General features: G+C 41.4%; 1 protein-coding gene across 2 annotated transcripts in view; it reads left to right on the top strand.

Moving 5' to 3' along the window:
* The first annotated feature begins 3,790 nt into the window (after nucleotides 1-3,790).
* The window catches only part of LOC144500569 (protein TANC2-like), a 1,073,639-nt gene continuing 1,065,226 nt past the window's right edge, over nucleotides 3,791-12,203 (top strand). For both annotated transcript variants that reach the window (XM_078223699.1, XM_078223697.1), the window contains exon 1: nucleotides 3,791-4,117. The gene's annotated coding sequence lies outside the window, so the exon portion shown is untranslated. The remainder of the gene's footprint in view (nucleotides 4,118-12,203) is intronic.

Genomic DNA, 12,203 nt, shown 5'->3' with positions numbered 1-12,203 from the left:
GCATTGGAAGTCAGACTCTTATAGATGTTTATAGAAACTTAAAAGATGTCTTGTGGCGCAGCGGGTAGCATCCCTGTCTCTGAGCTGCAAGCTCTGTACTTGAGTCCCACCCCAGGACATGATAGCCATTCATAAGTCAACTTGCAAGAGCGGGAGAGATTCCTGGTCAGCCACGTTTGATGTGGGGTGACAACCCTCAAGCTATAAACCTCTGGGGACAAACTAGTGACCTATTCTGGGAATTATTAGCAATGGAAGCAGATGAAAGTCTGCCTTAGTGCACCATTAAGAAGAGAATTGGAATAGAAACTTATACACATCCAGTGTTAATTTACTCAGATGGATCACTTGGAATTATGACATACATGGTCTACAAAACACAGGAGCAGCCGACTGATACATATCCCATTGTTATGTCATTATGCAGCTCTTGCGCAAACGACTATGGATAAGCAAAAGGGACAACACAAAGAAAGGCAGCAGCAAAGTGAGAGCAAAGTGCGAAAATACTCGACAATTATAAAAACGTAAATCTTTGGCTCATATGACTGCTCAACTTGGATTTCATGTACTAACTTCCTTCTTTGGAAACACATCTATTTTACATGTTTATATCCTAGTCAAGTTAAGAGGGGCAGTATGTGTTCTTGTCCTCTGCCTGTTGATACAGTTGTTTAATATAGAAGCTTGCATTTTTGTATTTGTTGCTGCCTTTGTGAGATTTTTCTTGTTCTTACTTGATATTCAAGCCTCTAGCAGCTTGTTACTGGCTGGCAGTGTGTCTAGAACTGGCCGAATGCTACAGGAGCTGACCAAGTACTAGCAGGCTTGTTGGCTGGGGCTGGTGAACTACTGCTGCTGTTGATTGGATGGCTGCTGCTTGCTTTCTGTTAAGGTTGCTCCGACTATAACATAGAAAGAAACCCTACAGTGCAGAAAGAGGCCATTTGGCCCATCGAGTCTGCACCGATCACAATCCCACCCAGGCCGTACCCCTATATCCCTACATATTTCCCTGTTAATCCCTCTAACCTACACATTGACTATTGACTGGCTGACTGTTGACATCTGCTTCTCACTGTAAAATGACATTTCCACCATTATTAATTTTTAACAAAATTAAACAAATTTTCTACAAATACACATTCAAGTTATCCAAGTTGAAATTATTTAACCAAAAGCTTTAAGGAAGTCCTTCAGTTTGCTCTCCTTCGTTCTAAGGCAGGCTGTTCCAGGTATCTGTTTCAGTTCCCCCTGTTTCACTTCAATATCTCCATGAGATACTATCAGCAATAATACTCTTTATCCAATATATATGTATATTTTTATGTATATATGCATTTTGTAGGTCTTTCCTAATATATTTGGTCATTATGCTCATTTGGCAGGTGGGCACTGCCAGGTTGGCAAGGGGCCATGCCATGGGGCATTGCCAGGGCACTGCCTGGTCATGTCCTACTCCCCTGGGGACGATATTCATATACATTAAACTGTATTCACATCCTGTCATCGGCAAGCGGACCACGAAAATCACAAGTCACAATCTCTCTGGCTAGATCTGCGACCTGGCTAGATCTGACAGCCAAGTTCTGCACACATGAGGACGGCCTAAACCGGGATCTTGGATTGATGTCACACTATCAGTAACCCCCACAGCTTGCCTCCTGGACTTGCAGAATCTCACTGGCTGTCCTGTCTGGAGACAATACACATCTCTTTAACCTGTACCTAATGCTCCCTCCACTCACAGTGTCTGTATCTCTAAGACCTGGTTGGCTGTAGAGATTCGCATTCTAATCAGTATTCTGTAACTTGATTTTGTGTCTCTGTGCCCTGTTTGAGAGCAGATATCCACTCCATCTGACGAAGGAGCAGCGCTCCGAAAGCGAATGGTATTTGCTACCAAATAAACCTGTTGGACTTTAACCTGGTGTTGTTAAAACCTTTACTAGATCTGCGACTTCCAGGGTTTCGCCAAAACTGGAGCTCCTGCCATCACTCCCACGGATGGCGAGCGTGGGCTCAAGATCGTCCCCAAGGGTGACCAGTTTAACTGTGAAGTACTTATTTTCAAAGCACTAAATCCATAACACATTAGTAAATATTAAGTTCCGCATGGCACGAATAGAATTTAATTTATGAAGGTAATATTATTCAAGTTGGATATTTGTTACAAGTGCTGTCAGCAAGCACACTCAGTGTATTGGTACCAATACGTTTTAAGGAAAAACTGCACCTAGGGTGTCCGGGTTTGGATTAAAAGTTCTCAGAAGTCATCACTCTGTTAAAATATTCTTGATTTATTTTGTATTTGATTAAGGATCACATTATTTATGTTGCTGTATACTTAAAAAAAAACCCTCTGCTGTTAGCATAGTGTTGTTTTACTTCAGACATTAATGGGAGATTTTTAAAGTTAGTGCAATGATGCATTGCCAATAACCTGCCAAGGTTTCTGGAAGTATTTCAATATTCAATGGATTTACCCAACCAATAACTAATTGAAAAACACTGATCAAATCAAAGCAAAATCCTGTCACTTGCCATTTCAATTCACCATTGTGCTCTCATGCCCACATTTCTGTCCTTGGCCTGTTGCAGCTTTCCAATGAAGCCCAACGCAAACTGGAAGAACAGCACCTCATCTCTTTGATTAGGCACCTACCCCAACTCCTCTCTTTAACATTGTAGAATCCATCACATTTCTACAGCTCTGAAGAAAAGTCATATCAACTTGAAACGTTAACTCCGATCCCTCTCCAAAGATGCTGCCAGACCCGAGTTCCTCCAGCATTTTCTATTTTGATTACTAATTAAATCAATATGCTTTAATGCTGTGTGATGTGCTTTTTATGCATGATTCATTATCTCAAACTACCCCAGCATTGTTGGTGACAGACCTATTCCCAATGCAGCTTTTCACGGAATCACAGAATTGTTCCAGCACAGCCTTTTAAAGTTTATTTACTAGTGTCACAAGTAGGCTTACATTAACACTACAGTGAAGTTACTGTGAAAATCCCTTAGGCGCCACACTGTGGCACCTGGTTGGGTACCAGAGTGACCCAAGCTGGGAATTGAATCCCAGTCCCTGGTATCATTTCAAACATTATACAAGTTCAAAGGTATCCCAATGCAGTCTACTTTTTTTATACAGTGTATTTACAAGCACTCATCACAGTGGATGACTTACTTCACTGTTTCCATTTATTCGACACAAATGTCCATCAAATACTTATTTTCAGGTGTCCATTTTTAAAGAAACAGATATGTGATAAATGCTGATAATGGAGTACTGTGCCGCCCTATTTATTGCTGTTCTCAGAAAGTTTGGAACGGCAATGAGTGTAAATGCCTTGCAGATATTTAAATCTGTGTATAGTTGAACGTTTTTCCTACCCAAGCTGGGCCAGTTATACAAGAAAAGGTTCACGATGCCACCGTCAACATGAGGGCCCCTCCGCCCCTCTCACCTGACCCAACCTCCAGGCCGCCCCGCCTACAGAGCCACCCATTCGTCCTAGGACCTCATGAATATTCCCCCTTATGAATATATCGGCAGCTCGGCTGCACTGAATGGCGGAGCGGCACGTCAATCAGCGGGGAGATGGCACTCGGATTGGTCAGGCGGCCAGATTCGCTCTCGGCCGGCGGGGATTGGCGGGCGGCCAGGAGGGGAGCGCTGTGATTGGATGGAGGGCGGCCTGGTGGGCGGGCTGATGGCGGCGGTTGAGCTCGCGCCCAGCCCCCTGGCGGTTGGCTCGGTTGCCTCGCAGTGTGAGGTCGCGAGTTGGACGGTGAGTGTCTGCTGGGCGGTGTGAGTGGGGAGGAGAAAGCCGTCTGCTTACATTCAGATCGGTTTTATTATTTTAATTTCCCTCATCGTATAAAAAAAAATTGACCAAAAGAAAAGTGGTGACAGCAAATAGTTTGAGTTGATGCGAGGAGATTTGATATTGTCGGCAGAGAGCGCGCGCCGGGGGTTCAGATTGACGGTGCCCCGGGGAGATGGCAGGGTCCGGAGCCGGGAATGGCGGCCTCATCCTCAGCCGCCACTGAAGGAGGATCTCTCCGGGCGACACACTGGCACCGGCAGACTGCGGTCGTCCGACCTCAGGTGAGGGGGGTTGGTTGATTTGATTGGGGAGGGGGCGGTGGGCATGAGGCACAGACACACGGCAGTGAGACGGAGATAACACTGTCCCGACAGCAGCTATCACCCTATTTATCACTCCTGTCTTTTAAGCACAACAAGCGATCTGTTTGAATGGGATATAAATAGAACAAAGTAATTGCTTCCATTCCCCATTCGAGGGGGGAGAGGGAAAGAGATGATGTACCCTTGGCATTGACAGCCACACATATCATCATGTCTGCAGAGCAAACTTCAATTATAATCACAATGTGTTATAAATATTGCAACGGGTTGGGATGGTGGGAGGTTAGCCTTGTCTCATCCATCGCCAGAGCAACGCAAGGGGTAGGTTTGCCTCTTGCGTCTCATGCTTTCTCTCCTGCAGGAAAACAAAAGGATATATGTATGCGTGAGCTCCTGGTTATCAGGTGGAATCACTGCTGGAGGATGCTGAAATAACTGGGTGTGTGCGGAGTTTGGTTCCAGGGTTGCAGGAGGGATTCATCATCACTGGTGTTCTGGAAATTGGAATTTCATGGAGAAATCAGTGGTGTAGGGGCATGTTTATGAAGTCAAGTGTGACATCCCTGTGGTGATCCCATATTAAAATCAAATAAATGTACTATTTTTAATGGGGTGGTCTGCTTAGCTTCTGGATGATGGAAGATTAATCTGGGAAAGGGAAATAATTTTGAGGCATGTCTGTGGATAATTGAACTGAACATGTCAGTTGATGTAGTTTTAAAATAATGATATTCCCCATCCTGTGCTTGGGAAAAATAACATGATGAAAGTATAAATAATTCACAACTGTCACGATGAATCATTCATTTCCACAGAATTCTAAAATATAAATGATGTGCAAAAAAGACTTGTGTTTGTAATTAAATATTGAAAGCTGTTGACTCGCTACCTGCTGTCTTTCCAGTCTTTGGTTAAAATAACTCTGTGTGCCATGTGCATAATTTAAATTTGCACATGCAGTGTACATGTATATTAATACGGTAGCTGCAAAAGTAGGAGTCTTTGATTATTGCTGATTTGTTTGGAACCCAGGAATGTGAGGTTAGGCATGGGCAATAAATATATTAGTTTAATATGTGTTATATATAAAGCAAAGAGGAGCTAAAGCAAGTGATTTATTCCTATGATTGGACTAATATAAAGTTGACAGTTTAATGGTAGGTATATCATAGTTCAGTGTTATGAACAAGACCATTTTGCAAAAAGTGGGATAACATAAATAAAAGTACTTTGGTCTTTCTTCTATCTCTGCAATGCAGATGTGAGCTTCTTTTTTTTTAATGTTGTGCAAGCTCATATGCTTTCACATATTCTGGTTGAATACCGAGTATGTGCCCCTATCCAGGTTACACGGTATTGGCAGACACACACATTGAGATCTTTAAACATTGGTACAATTCTTACCATTTGGCAGGACTTGTCTTTTTGTGGGGAAAGTGAGAGGATATACTGTATTTAACTTTATTTTAAGAAATCCAAAAATCCTATATTTCAATATTAACTTGACATTGACAATGTAAACAAATTAGTTAAACCTTTACATTTTCGATTTTTCCTTATTGCTTGAAATATTGGATTTCCTAGCTTTTAGGATGGATTATCTTTGCTCATACATGTTTGGGCATATGTTATATGTTCAATTTTCTGAGAACTTCAGTAATAAAATTGGGTCTTCACTTGTGAAAGAAATAGCACAGTGTCGAAGGAGGCCATTCGGCCTATCGAGTCTGCACTGACACTTTGAAAGAGCATCTTACACAGGCCTACTCCCCACCCTATTCCTGTAACCCCATGCAATTATCCCGCAAATCCCTACACATCTTGGGACACTAAGCAGCAATTTAACATGGCCAATACGCCTAAGCTGCACATCTTTGGGAGGAAACTGGAGCACCCAGAGGAAACACGTGCAGACATGGGGAGAATGTGCAAATCCTACACACAGTCACCCAAGGCTGGAATCGAACCCCAGTAAGTTTATAAAAGGTAGCAAAATGGAGAACTGGGAAACCATAACACGTAAAATAAAGGGTAGCCTGAAGAAAGGATATGTAAAGTAGCAAAGAAATATAGACTAATAGGAGAATGTCAGTGAGAGCAGTGTTAATGCCTAATAGATCTACTGGATTTCTTTGAGGAGACCATAAACTTTGTGGGCAAGGAAAATGTTGTATGTTATCTTTTAGCAAATCTTGGTACAATGCCACACATATGGTCAGAAAATAAGAAATTGGGGTGAGTGGGGTGCTGCTGAAGTGGTTTGGAATTTGGGTGGATTGAAAGAAGATTAAAAATTGTAGCTTTATGTGAAGTTGCATGAAAAATGAAAGTGTATCTTGGAAATTTGTATTTGGGTGTTTTGTTTGCAATGTATAAGAACATGATTTAGAAATGGGTATCGAAACAGCTGTTTGTTTAATGTTGGCTGATAGAAAGCTGGAGTGACAGCTTTCAAATATCGTAGATCGAAGGGATCAAATGCTGTGGGATTTGAATTGATTAGGATGCTTATCTGACGAACAGCACATTTTGTTTAATGTACATAAGTGCAGACTGCTGAGAATAATTGGAAGTGAAGAATTAAACTGTCCTGTATTATTGTACAGGACAGAACGCAAGGATCTAGAAATATTATATCTTAGAATCCCTACAGCACAGAAAGAGGCCATTCAGCCCATCGAGTCTGCACCGACCACAATCCCACCCAGGCCCTACCCCCATATCCCTACATATTTACCCACTAATCCCACTAATTGTACTAAAGCATATTGAAACTCTAAGATATGTTTTCTTTTAGCCAACCAAGGGATATGGGCATTTACATTTATTGTCCTTCGAAGTAGTGGTGAACTGCCTCCTTGAACTGCAGCAGTCCATGTGGTGAAGGTATACCAGAGTGTTGTTAGGTCAGGAGTTCCAGGATTTTGACCCAGCAGTGACCAACAAACAGCAATATATTTCCAAGTCAGGATGGTGAATGATTAGGTGGGGAACTTGTAGGTAGTGGTGTTCCCATGTGCCTGCTTCCCCTATTCAAAGTGGTAGATGTCTGTGTTTGGGAGGTGTTGAATAAGCTTTGGCAAATTGCTGCAGTGTATCTTGTGGATGGTATGTATTGCTGCCACTGCGTTGGTGGTAGAGGGAGTGAATATTTACAGTGGTGGATGGTGTGCCAATGAAGTGGGATGCTTTTTCCTGGTTGGTGTCAATCTTGTAGAGTACTGTTGGAGCTGCATTCATCCAGGGAAGTGGAGAGTATTCATACTCTTCACTTCTGCCTTGTAAATGGTGCAAAGGCTTTGAAGAGTCAGATGATGAGTCACTTAGAGCAGAATATCCAATCTTGGACCAACTCATAGCTCTTGTAGCCACAGCATTTAGCTTTAACAACAATGGAGAAAATTAGCAAAATTTTAGTCAGCTCAGGAAAGCTTAAATCCCAAAAAATGATATGGATGGCTTAATGCTCATTATACACATCCTACCTCTTCTTGAGCACAGTCGACAATTTAGTAGGAGTGTCCTGGCATTGGGAGAGTGAAGCCAAAGGCCACTAAGTTGATACCCTGGACAATGCAGTTAAGCTGTGAGGGGAGGCTAAATAAATTGGGAATGATTGCAGTGGATGTCAGGATATCTTGGAAAAACGTTTATTCATCAGGGCCAATCAGCATGGGTTTCTAAAGGGGAAGTTGTACATGACCTTTTGAGATTCTTTTAAAGGAATAAGTTAGCAAGAACATTAGATGGAGATTTTCTGAATTTGATAAGGTAGCATATTTATAAAGAAAAACAAAGATCATGGCAAGTGGGAATTAAGGGGGAGGTGGTCACGAGTATTGCTGAAAAAGAGTCATGCTGTTGAAGAATTTCTTGTGATGTTGCCATGGTGCTCAACCAGAGTTAACTTGCCAAACAATCAGCACTTTCACATTGCTGTTTAGACATCGCTGGCAAGCCCTGAATTTATTGTCCATCCCTTGTTACTCTTGAGAAGGTGGTAATGTGTCACCTTGAACTGCTGCAGTCCATTTGGTGAAGTTACTCGTACAATGTTTTTTGGTAGGGAGCTTGTAACAAAAATGAAGGAGTGTTAATATATGCCTATGTCAAGGCAATATCTTGATTTGCAGGTGATGTCGTTGCCATGCAGCTGCTGTCCTTGTCCTTCTGGGTGGTCAAGATTGATACTTTGGTAGATGTTGCTGCTTGAGTTTTGTTGACTTGCCACACTGTCTCGTAAATATTACATGCTCCAGCCACTGTAAGTCAGTGATGGAGTGAGTGTAAGCTATTGGATTGGGTGCCAAGCAAGTAATTGCTTTGTCCGAATGTTAAGTTACTTGCGCCTTGTTGCTGCTGCATCTAATCAGGCAATTTGAGAGTATTACATCGCAATTTTGACTTGTGACATGTTGGAGAGTAAGGAGGTGAGCCAATTGTCACAAAATACCCAGCCTCTGACCTGTTTTAATAGCCAAGACATTTATAGAGACATAGAATAGTTTCAATACAAAAAGAAATAACTTGGTCCATGCTAACTCCTTGCAAAAGAACTCTGAGTCCAGCACCTCCATCCGTTCCCCATATTCCTACAAATTCCAGAAATCAATTTGCCTCCATCACATCTTGGGCAGTCAATTCCAGGTCTGAACCACTCGCTGTATTTAATACAAAAAGGCTTTCTCACATCTGAGTTGGTACTTTTGCCATTACCCTTATTTATATCAGTGTCCTCCTCCTGCCATTAGAAACAGCTGCGCTCTATTTCCTCTATCGGGACCCACATGATTTTGAATACCTTATCAAGTCCCCCCTCAACCTTGAGTGACTATTTTAAATTTCAGGTCAGTTGTAACCTTCGGGATGTTGGTAGTGGTGCATTAGGTATGGTAATGCCATTGAATATCAGTGGACAATTGTTAAGTTCTCTGTTGGATCCAGTTATTGACTGCCATTTGTGTGAGGCAAATGTTACTTGCCCTTAATCAACCAAACCATTATTTGAGGAATTACAAATGGAATGGTATTTGTCTGTAACCTCTTGCAGCTCTACAACCCTCCGACATCTGCACTTGTCTAATTTTGATTTCTTGAACATTCCCGATCTTAATCACCCCACCATTGGTAGCTATACCTACATTTGCCTAGGTCCAAAGATCTGGGATACATTACCTACACTTCTGCCTCTTTTTAGACATTCCTTAAAACTTAACTCTTTGACCGAACCTTTGGTCATCTACCCTGAACTTCTTATGTGGCTCGGCGTCACATTTTGTTTTATGAAGCACCTGTGAAGTGCCATTGGAATGTTTTGTGTTAAAGGTGCTATTAAATACAGGTTGTTGTTGTTCCACTCGTGGCCTATGCTGGGACTACAGTTATTTGCTGGGTGGGCACTCCTCGACTTTACGATGTTCTAGTTACAATGAATGGCACTTGCAACGTTTCTAAATTGACACCCTATTTTGTATTTACAATATTGGTTTTGACTTTCTGACATATGCCAACGAATAAGTTCAAATATTAATACTTGCGCATTGAGGTTCTACACTGTCGTGTTTCCAAACCTTTTTATATTTAATACTTTTTTATAGTTGAATGCAAAATTCTGGGTTATTTTGGGAAAATAGGGTATCAGGTCTTGGTTTAGGAACAAATCCCTGATTTATAACATTGTTCTTATGGGATAATCAGTCTGACTTGCAACACTTCGCCTTGATATGTGATTTTCAGGAATCAGTAGTGTCGTAAATCAGAGGGCTGCCTATAAACTCATCTGAATTTAGGAACTGAGCAAACAAAATTAAAGTTGGCTGATCTGTGAAAGATTGGAGGATGATACAGATGGATTTAGTGGGATAGATGTAGAAGAGTGTAGTGAGACATTTTGGAGGTAGTAATAGAGGAAGGAAATGCACCATGAAAGGTGAGAATTTAAATAATTGAGCAGAAGGCCCAAGATAACTTGGTGTGTCGATGCGTAAATCATTAAATATGGAAGAGCGAGTCGTTAAGATTGTAGAAATTGTAAATGAGTTCTTGGTTTTGTATCTAGAGGTATAAAAAATAAATTGAGAAAATAATGCTGAACTTGTGCAAAACCATAGGCTGGTGATTGAAATATTGTGTATAACCTTAGTTACTAGAAGAAGGATATAAAAGTAATGGGAAAGATGTAACCAAGATATTAAAAGAGATGAAGCATTTCAGGGAAGAAGACTAAAAAGCAAAAGCATCAAAGTGATTTTGTACGATTCTTTTCATTGGTAAGTGAGATATCAAGCGGGTTCAAATTTAAGAGATGTTCAAGTGGCACAATGGTTGTTAATGGACTAGCAATCCAGAGATGTGTTCAAATCCTATTATGTGCTGAGGAATTTAAATTAAATTTAATGAAACGCTGGAATTGGGGGGGAAAAACTATCAGTAATGGTGACCATGAAATCTTTGCCTTTTGTGAAACCCATCTGGCTCACTCATGTCCTTTCAGGAAGGAAGTCTATTGACCGTACCTGGTCTGCTTTACATGTGAGCCCAGACCCACAGCAGTGTGACTCTTAATTACCCTCTGAAATTGCCGAGAAAGCTACTCAATTGTATTCAAGAAGGTGGCTCACCAGCACCTCTGAGGGTAAGTGGGTTAGGAAATGAATGCAGCCTGGCCAGTTAGTTCTGCATCACATGAATAAAAGAAAAATCGCAGAGAAACAGTTAATGAAATATGAAATTTTGTCAAAAACAGTTCAAGCAGATTTGATAATTTCTTCATTTATTCTTTCAAGGGATATGGATGTCACTAGCTAGGTCAGCAACTTTATTGCCCTTGAAGGTGGTGGTGAGTCACCGCCTTCTAACAGTGGTGGTGCTGTTGGATTGATTTTTGATTTGATTTATTTGATTTATTATTGTCACATGTATTAGTATACAGTGAAAAGTATTGTTACTTGCACACTATACAGACAAAGCATTACCATTCATAGAGAAGGAAATGAGAGTGCAGAATGTAGTGTTACAGTCATAGCTAGGGTGTAGCGAAAGATCAGCTTTGTACGAGGTAGGTCCATTCAAAAGTCTGATGGCAGCAGGGAAGAAGCTGTTCTTGAGTCGGTTGGTATGAGACCTCAGATTTTTGTATCTTTTTTCCGACGGAAGAAGTTGGAAGAAAGAGTGTCCGGGGTGCGTGGGGTCCTTTAATTATGCTGGCTGCTTTGCTGAGACAGTGGGAAGTGTAGGCAGGGTCAATGGATGAGAGATTGGTTTGCGTGGTGGATTGGGCTACATTCAAGGTCTTTTGTAGTTCGTTGTGGTCTTGGGCAGAGCAGGAGCCATGCCAAGCTGCGATACAACCAGAAATAATTATTTTCATGGTACATCTGTAAAAGTCGGTGAGAGTCATAGCTGACATGCCAAATTTCCTTAGTCTTCTGAGAAAGTGATTGGTGGGCTTTATTAACTATAGTGTCGGCATGGGGGGACCAGGACAGGTTGTTGGTGATCTGGACACCTAAAAACTTGAATCTTTCGACCGTTTCTATTTCATCCCCGTTGATGTAGACAGGAGCAAGTTCTTCACTGCGCTTAGGGTGGAAGTTCTAGGATTTTGACCCAGTGACAGTGAAATGATGACGAAAAAGTTCCAAATCAGGATGGTCTGTGGCTTGGAGGAGAACTTCCAGGTGGTGGTATTCCCATACATCTGCCGTTCTTGTCTATCTATATGATAGTGGTCGTGGGTTTGGAAGGTGCTATTGAAGGAGTCATGGTGAGTTGCTTGTAAAGGGGAATTACTTGTGCAGAAAATAGAAATCTAAAATAGTAGGCAGGAAAGTGGGATTAAGCTTGGTGGATCATGGAGAAAAACATTAACATGGACCTGGATCGTTGTTGTAACTTGGGGATAGGTAAAATTGACTGATTGCTATAATTAAAGCTGTATATAATCACAACCTATAAGACAAATGGGTATTGATTTCAAAGAAAGAAGGTGATCAGAGAGTTTAAACTTAATTATTTATACAGTCTGGGTTGTTTCATTGTGGAG

The sequence above is a fragment of the Mustelus asterias genome, chromosome 11, assembly GCF_964213995.1.
Source record: "Mustelus asterias chromosome 11, sMusAst1.hap1.1, whole genome shotgun sequence".
Classification (NCBI taxonomy): Eukaryota; Metazoa; Chordata; class Chondrichthyes; order Carcharhiniformes; family Triakidae; genus Mustelus; species Mustelus asterias.
Note: the sequence above shows the minus strand (reverse complement) of the source record. Positions and strands in the feature narration are given on the sequence as shown.